The sequence below is a fragment of the Pan paniscus genome, chromosome 8, assembly GCF_029289425.2.
Source record: "Pan paniscus chromosome 8, NHGRI_mPanPan1-v2.0_pri, whole genome shotgun sequence".
Lineage (NCBI taxonomy): Eukaryota > Metazoa > Chordata > Mammalia > Primates > Hominidae > Pan > Pan paniscus.
In genome coordinates this window covers 28,306,260-28,315,862 of record NC_073257.2, presented here as the reverse complement: position 1 = coordinate 28,315,862, position 9,603 = coordinate 28,306,260, and positions in this window count along the sequence as shown.

Here is a 9,603-nt window from a genome sequence, read left to right as displayed (position 1 = left end):
CCGAGTGGCTGGGACTACAGGTGCGTGCCACCATGCCCAGCTAATTTTTCATAGAGATGGGATTTCGCCATGCTGCCTAGGCTGGTCTCAAATTCCTGGGCTCAGACAATCTGCCTGCCTTGGCCTCTCAAAGTGCTGGGATTGCAGGTATGAGCCACAACACCCGGCCAAGAGGAGATTTATTATAGGAATTGGCTCATGAGGTTATGATGACCAAATCTCACAATATGCCACCTGCAAACTGGAGAACCAGGAATACCAGTTACATAGTTCATTCCAAGTCTAAAGGTCTGAGAGCCAGGGGAGTCCCTGATGTAACTCTTAGTCTGAGGTCAAAGGCCTGAGAAATGGGAAGAAGCAGGGAGGCAGGGATGCCTGTCTAAGCCCCAGAATCTGAAGGTTCAGGATTGGATGCTTTGATATCCAAGGGCAGGAGAAGATGGGTGGCCCAACTTAACAAAGGAGAGGCAAAATGTGTCCTTTCTCTACTTTTTTGTTCTATTTGGTGCCCTCAACCAATTGGATGATCCTCCCAACCCCCCAGCTCCACCATGTTGGTGAGAGGGGATCTTCTGTACTCAGTCTACAGATACAAATGCTAATCTTTCCTGGAAACACTCTTACAGACACATCTAAAAGTCATGTTTTACAAGCTCTTAGGTTGTAAGGGCAGCTCTTAGCTCAGACAAGCTGACACATAAAATTAACCATCACAAAGACATGCAGGAGAAATTGACTTAGTTTGTTCAACATATACAAGAACGTCAGTGGGGCCAGAGAACAGTGAATGAGGGGAAAGTGGTAAACGTGAAGCCAGAGAGAGGCATCTGACGTCCAGCATGACAGAGTGACAGGTCAACAAATCCTTACCCCCGAAAGCAACTATGAAACTGGGCAAAACTGGCAACACCCTCCAACCCCCGCATTCTGAAATTTAATCAAAGGTGTACAGGACATTGAAAAGCATTTATTTGTGAATACTACTAACTTTTGGATAAGAACAGTGGCTTTCTTGGCCAGGGCTGCTCCCATCTCTCCCCACCCCCCAAACTCTTCAGGTGCCATGGAAACCAGCAGCTTCGCAGTTGCCTTCAGAGTGAGTTTCCTTGACCTGAAGCATTGCTGGTTAATGGGATCTTTGTTCACATTGACAATTGAAAGGAAGAGCCAGCGATTCCAGTAGTCTGAGGTTGATTATGGCTTGGGAACAACAACAGATAGGCAGATTACTTGGGGATTTAACAGGGATTTCCAAGAGATGACACAGCCCTAGGAAACTTGGCAAGCATTCCATACATCCCAGGTTGAGAAGAAGCGATTTGAACGTAAAGCAGAGACCAGAACCTAAGCCATCCACACATCTCCAGCCAATATATAGACCCTGTTCCCGTGCACAGAGGAGACATAAAAGAGCATGCAGGAATGAAAGTCCAGGCAGATGTAATAGCCTGAAGTTTGAATTTGCTTTTTTATTTTTATTTATTTATTTATTTATTTATTTATTTATTTATTTATTTTGAGACAGACTCTCACTTTGTCGCTCAGGCTGGAGTGCAGTGGCATAATCTCAGCTCACTGCAACCTCTGCTGCCCAGGTTCAAATGATTCTCCTGCTTCAGCCTTCCAAGTAGCTGGGATTACAGGTGTGCACCACCACACCCTGCTAATCTTTGTATTTTTAGTAGAGACGGCATTTCACCATGTTGGCCAGGCTGGTCTCAATCTCCTGACCTCAAGTGATCTACCGGCCTCAGCCTCCCAAAGTGCTGGGACCACAGGCGTGAGCCACTGCACCGGGCCTGAATTTGCTTCTTATAGGCTTGAGGTGTTGGAGCACAACCACTGGTGAATCTTCAGCTGGACCGTAAGCTGTGCAAACAAAGGAGCAACTCCTCAAAAACCAGACTTGGAAATAAAAGCAAGAAAAGCAGTGTCTGCACAATGCTGGGGGAACAGAATTTACAGATTCCTTCAAGGCAAGTTACTAAAGAAAAACCAGAAACACCACCCCACAACAACCCTCAGAAAGAAGAAAAGTCAGAACTTCAATGAGACTTGCAAAGAAACAAGAGGACATGACTTACACTCAGGAAAAAAAAAGGGCTGTCGAGAGAAACTATCTCTGAGCACCCCAAGATACTGGAATTAGCAGGGAAAGATTTCAAAGTAGCTATCATAAATATACTTAAAGAACTAAAGAAAATCATGTTTAAAATAATTAAAGGGAAGTATGATGACAATGACTCAGGGCATAGGAAATCTCAATGAAGAGATTTAAGCAATTATAAGACAGGACCAAATGGAAATTGTGAAGTTGAAAAGTGTAACTGAAACGAAAAATTTAATAAAGGGCTTTAGCAGAATATTTGAAATGTCAGAAGAATCAATAGTCTTAAAAATAGAATAACAGAAATTATTCTATCTGAAGAACAGTGAGAAATGAGATCGAAAAAAAATATTCAGAGGCCCAGAGACTTGGGTGACAATATCAAGTATCAGCATACATTTATTGGGGGTCCAAGAAGAAAAAAGGGAGAAAAAAATGGGGGAGGAGGCTGGAAAAAATATTTGAAGAACTGATGGCAACCAACTTCATAAATTTGATGAAAAACATTAATCTACAGCTCCAAAAAGCTTAACAAATCCAAGTAGCATAAATACAAACACATCCACATGTATACCTATCATAGCCAAACTATTGAAAGACAAAATCAAAGAGAGAGTCTTAAAAATATGAAGAGAAAAACAACTTATATTCAGGTGGGCTGTTATGAAAACTCTTACACATTTGGGCAAGAAATAATGATTGCGTGAATGAAGCCAAGATGCCCCTAAGGAATTTAAGCTCAAAATAATGAAATCATTGCCATTGAGTTCAGATCAATGAACTGGGAGACAGAAGATGAACAACACCACATTTTTCCACCTCTGGAAACACACATTAAATTAAAAAAAAAAAAAGGAAAAGAATCACATAAATGACTCCCAAAGAGAAGGCTAAAAGAGTAGATAACTTTCTCTGCATCTCCACGTTCAATGGTTTCTAAGCAATGAACTTGGAATAAACAAGAAAACAGAATGAGTTTTAATCATTGCAGCAGCCAGACTGGTATGCAAAATGTTATTTACATTCTAAGAACATTTTTTTCCACCAAGCATTTTATGTTTGTTTGTCCTACCTAAAGAAATCATCATCATCAAAAATCTGGGGATCTGTGTATAGTTAGCAGTTGCATGCCGGCCTGTTGGTTGTGCAGACGCGTGTAGCCATTGATGGAGTCAATAAAGCTGGGAAAACAGAACAGAGGCATTGCTGATGAGAGACGCCAACTTTATATTCCAGCACTGGCATTCAGAAGTCTTGATATTCCTGCATGTATTTGAGTCTCCTGCTTGTTTTAATTATGTTCATCCAATTCTAAGTGATGCATGATCTCAAGTATGACCAAGAATGGAAATATTTCTTTGTGGAATTTTTTAAAATCTTGATTGCTGCAAGGAAAATACCTTAAAGAAAACACAGTATCTTTCCAAACACAAAAGATCCCTGTAACTTAGACCATTCCTGAAATGGAATAGTATTAGTGTTGTGGCCTATTTGCTCTATTCCTAGTAGTCATGATGATACACCCCAAAAGGACAGAAATCCGAGGGAATGTACGAACAGAGCACAGGAAACAGGACCAGGAAAGCAGCAAACTGGAACCCAGAAATATTTTTCATGTCTTCGTTTGTGAGAGGAAAGAGCTGTTTACTCAAAATGCTGCTTCAGGGGACAAGAAAACAGAAGAGAACAATGACCTGGTGACCTCTATGAATTGCTGGCTGTGGCTGAGCCTCTCAGCTCAGTCTGCAGGAAGCCAGCTATCCAGACTCCAAACTTCCAGCCCTGATCGGTACGGGTGATGGGGCAAGCCTCGAGCGAGAAAGTCATGAGAATGCTATTAGCCACATCCAAATTTCAGGCTGACTGTTTCCTCCCTGAGCATTTGGAGAGCACACGCAGAAGCTCTGAGGCCAAGAGGCCAGACCTGCTGCTTGTAGGGTTGGGAGACAGAGAACGTTGCTTCCCTTCCCAAGGGAGTTGATGACAGTGGGTGGTCAGTTTTGGCTCAGAGTCCTGGTTTCACGGGAAATTCTTGTTTTTTCTGGGTCACTGAGTTAGTGTGTCTTGGAATTACGAGACAGACAGGAACCTGACACAATCTCTGAGTGCATCCTTCTGCCCTCAGGTTAAGATCACCTTGACTGGTCTGTGATGTTAGGGTGACATTATAGCCTTCTTGAACTGTGCTATATTGCCCCGTGCTGAGCAGCCTGGTGATCCACCCAGGAAAATGGCTTTTAACTACACCCAAGCTGTCCAGGACTTAGTGTGATGAGACGCCGAGTCACTATGAATAGGACATCTGTTTCTTTACTGTTTCTTTAGACTGTTCCTGTGATTGAGATGGCTTTGCCCTTATCCATTGACACTCTTTTTTAATACCCATGGTGACCTGCCCATGAGAACATGGCTTGGGACATACCTCATCCAAGCATGTCTCTGGCTATAGCAAAAATCACAGATCCTGGCTGGGTGCAGTGGCTCACACCTGTAATCCCAGCACTTTGGGAGGCCAAGGCAAGAGGATCACTTGAGCCCAGGAGTACAAGACCAGGCTGAGCAAAATATCAAGACCCCGTCTCTACAAAACAGTTTAAAAATTATCCAGGCATGGTGGTGCGCACCTGTAGTCCTGGCTGCTCAGGAGGCTGAAGCAGGAGAATTGCTTGATCCCAGGAGTCCAAGGCTGCAGTGAAGCCAGCCTGGGCAACAGAGTAAGATCCCATGTCAAAAAAAAAAAAAAATCATATATCCTAAGGATTCCCAAAAAAATGGTCATTGGATTCTAATATGTATCCAGTACTCACATCCCCTCTAGGCCTCCCTGAACAAGTATTAGTCAACCTGCATTTAATTGTCTCCAAGGATAGCGGCGGTTTTTTTTCCCCCTCTGGGAGCAGTTGCTTCTGCACGAAGATTCTTGTTTGTTGTTGTTGATGTTGTTGTTGTTGTTTTTGAGACAGAGTCTCACTCTGTCACTCAGGCTGGAGTGCAGTGGCACAATCTTGGCTCACTGCAACCTCTGCCTCCCAGGTTAAAGAGCTTCTCCTGCCTCAGCCTCCCAAGTAGCTGGGATTACAGCTGCCCACCACCGTGTCTGACTAATTTTTGTATTTTTTAGTAGAGATGGGGTTTCACCATGTTGGCCAGGCTGGTATCCAACTCCTGACCTCAGATGATCCTCCCACCTCGGCCTCCCAAAGTGCTGGGATTACAGGCATGAGCCACCAAACCTGGCCTTGCACTAAGAGTCTTAATGTTAAGCGAAAACAGGTTTCCCTAAGACTTCTGCTCAAGTTTAAGTTCTAGAGTGTAAAAACCACATCCTTCTAATCCTTCTTATTAGGGTTGTATTTCACTATGTTCCTCCATTTCACTCATGAGTTTACCATGAGTAGTCTTGTCAAATCCCTTGTTTAAATCCAGAAACACTATACCATTCCCTACAAACTCTGCCACCAAAAGAAGTTAGTATGACCAACTTATTCTTAGGGAACAGCTGCTGGTGAGCTCTGCTTTCTTTTTGACAACTCACAAGTCATTCCTTTAATAATCCACTTCTCCAATCTTACCCCGGGGTTTATGTGAAGTTCTGTGGCTACAGTCTCAGAATATTTGAGAATGATGACTACTCTGTAATATACACCTCAAACACATCATTCGATTGAGGATCCAAACGTTCCCACCATTTCCTTTGGTGTCATTTGGTGTAAAATCCTTGGAAAGCAATCTAGAAATACCAAGTAAGAATTTGTTGCATACCATCCTTGGACCAGGACAGGCCACAATGACATTCCCTTGAGTCTTCCTTACTAGGACTGTAGCTCATCTCAGGGAAGATATCAGACTGAGGAAAGGCTTACATATAATGATGGTGATATTTATGATTGCATTTTTAGGACCAGGAAACTTTGGAAACAATCTAACAATCTAAAAACCCTCAACATTGAGTTTATGACTTAAATTAAGGAAATATTATGATCACCAAAAAAAAATTCTGGAAAAAAAATTTTAATGACATGATTCAAATTGCACATATCTCAAATTGTGTATATATCAAAGTATATATAATCTCAATTTTGTTAAAAAAGAAGAAAACACACCATTATATGTAGAAAAATTTATTCCTGGTTAATAGAATTACTGTTTGTTTTTACTGTTCTACATCTTTCATTTTGTCTGCTTTTAGTATCAAATATAAAATTATCTTTTAAGTCATTTCTTAGGGTTACAGTACTTTAGGATTATATACAGAAGGCAATATCAAAGGGGACCAAAGTCCAATAGCACCTCTTCTCAGAAACCACATGAAAGGGCTCAAAAGTTGAAAGCGATTGCTTCTGTGAAGCAGTATGGGGAGGGAAAAATGGAGGTGGGATCACCAGCCCACTATTTTTGTTGTAAGTCTTTTAACACTATCCCAACTTTCAAACTATGTGCATGTATTACATCTATAAACAATAGATTTAATGTTAAATTTAAATTACTTGTAAAAATAAAATATTTTATAGAAATCATAAGAAAACAGAAAGAACATAGAAAGGAAGAAAGGATATTATTATTTTAATAAAGTATAAAAATAGCAGGAAGAATTTCATTTAAGAAATCATTCATGAGAGCTTTTTGGGTGCCAGGCACTCTATCCGACTCTTCCTAGGATGGAAATAGGAGAAAAGCACTGATCATGTTCTTACAGACCTTACATATACAGACCAGGGGGCTGGCATGGCCAGGTTCTGGGGAGGGCCCCCTTCCTGGCTTACATATGGCTGCCTTCTCACTGTATCCTCATGGAGTGCAGCATGCAAGCTCCTTGTGTCCATTCCTCTTATAATAAGGAACTAATCCCATCATGGGGGCCCTACCCTTACAATCTCAACTAAACTAATTACCTCCCAAAGTTCCCACCTCCAAATAACCTCACATTGGCAGTTAGGATTTCAGCATGTGAATTTGGTTGAAGGAGAAACGCAAACATTCAGTCCAGTTACCCAAAAAGCATGATTTGCAATTCTTCCTTGAGCTTTGAATGAAGGCTCACAGGCCCTTATGTTCTACCCAAATTACCTGATGGGCTCAGATATGCTGGGGCTGTGACAGGTGAAAGTCAATGCTTTCACTTATCATTTCTTAAAAGGATGAGTTATAGATATGATCTGAGCCATAAGGTAAAAAGCAGATTTTTTTTAAAAGGAAATGCTAACCACAGTGCCAACACCTGCTACAATTAACAGGGCTCATTTCCTATTCATCTCTGTAGCCCCCACACCTGGCAGAAAACCTGGCATATAGTGGGTACTCAATAAAAGATATGTATAAAAGTAAGGAGCAGGATTTTAAGATCTTAGTTTTCTTTTTTCACTCAGAAAATTTAGAATTTATTACTAAATATTTTTATCATCCCAAATAGCACCCTCTTTTATTTATGTATTTTTTTCCATTAAGCCTTCTGTGCTCCTATAACACCCTCTTTTATTGTTTAAATAATAATCTCTGGTGTCTGCTTTTCTTGTATTAACCAAGAATAAAACAATTAGCCTTGAAAAAATTGTTTTATTTATTATTATTATGAATAATATATTTACTACATAATAGATACATTTAATATCATTTCAAATGGAAAAAATGATGATTGAGGTGCTTTGAAACATAATCAAGCACTGTTCATTCTTCTATATCATAAAATTATTTCACTGTTTTTTTATTCCTCGACAGCTTACTGCATAACAAGTTCAGAGAGAAATATACTCTGGAAGATTTTCCACATCCTCCCCAGACACAATCCATGTCTTTGTTTCCCTTCTATTTATTCTTGTGTAACAAACCACTCAAAAACCTATTGGAGCAAAGCCACCATTTTATCATGCTCATAAATTCTAGGGGTCAGGAATTCACAAAGGGCACAGTGGCTGGTTTCTGTCCCAAGACGCCTGTGGCCTCAACTGTGAAGATTCAAGCACTGGGGATGACTGGATGGCTGGAAGCTAGAATCAAGTGGGGTGTCTGTCTTTGGTCACCCCAAGGGGGTTGAAGCGGGTGGTCTATTGGGCCGCAGCTGGGGATGTTGATCGGACCAACAGCCAAGGCCTCCCCGAGTGGCTTGGGCTTCCTTACAACATGGAGGCTACTGGGTGGTCACATTTTCCACATGGCAGCTCAGAACTCCAAAAGCAAATGTCCCAGTAGATAAGATAAAGCTGCACTTCCTCTTATGACCAAACCTCAGAAGTTAAAAGTGCCACCGCCATTGCGTTCTATTGATTACAAGCAAGTCACAGAATCTGCCTGGATTCTAAGGGAAGGGGACAAAGACACTCCCCACCCAATGGAAGGGGTGTTAAAGAATTTATACACATATTTAATAACTACCACAACTTCTTTCTTTTTAGTTTCTCCTTTCTATTATTTCTTTCTTTCTTTGATTCTCTGTTCATTTATACCTCTTTTCCTTTCCTCCAGGGCAGAAGATGCCCTCACCTTCTGTAAGCCAAACAAGCTATTCAGTCATGCCATACACATTCCTTGAGCTCCTATGATAATATGGGTATTAGACAGGGCCCTTCTTGAAAGAGCTTAAACAGGATCTTGGAGCCCTAGTAGAGGTCTTCCCTCAACCAGGAGGCAATCTGGCTGGCAGGATTTTGGCCAGCCCATCTTGTGTGAACTTCAGACATCAATGAATTATTGCTTCAACCTCATTTCGAAAAGTATACTTTTCAAAACAGGAACAATGAATTCATATGACTTCAGTGGATGTCTTAAGAATTTCAAGTTCAAAGGTTATGTTAAGTGACTTTTAGGAAAAAAACAATAAAATCACGGAGAAGACACTGGATCTCCATATAACTATTATTTGATTAAGGAAATTACAGCAGCCGGGCACAGTGACTCATGTAATCCCAGCACTTTGGGAGGCTGAAGCAGGCAGATCACAAGGTCAAGAGATTGAGACCATCCTGGCCAACATGGTGAAACCCCGTCTCTGCTAAAAATACAAAAATTAGCGAGGCTTGGTGGCGTGCACGTGTAGTCCCAGCTACTTGAGAGGCTGAGGCAGGAGAATCGCTTGAACCTGGGAGGCAGAGGTTGCAGTGAGCCGAGATCGTGCCACTGCAGTCTAGCCTGGTGACAGAGCAAGACTCCATCTCAAAAAAAATAAAAATAAAGATAAAAAAAGGAAATTACAGTAAAGAAGGCTTCCTTCACAAAACACAGAATCACAAACTTTCTTAACTTAAATATAAACTGAATGGCCTGATAGACTCCAGATAATTCCCAAAAGATTTCTTGGAAATTAAATTTTAATAATTTAAAAGCACTATAAGATTATTATGAAAAAATAGAACACAAAATTATATATAAAATATGGTCTAAATTTGGTAATTATTTATGTGTATATAAAAACACTGAAAGGAAGCATACCAAAATTTTAGTAGTGTTTACTTTTTAGAAATTCAGATTGCTGGTAGTATTTATTATTTTCTTTATGTTTTCTG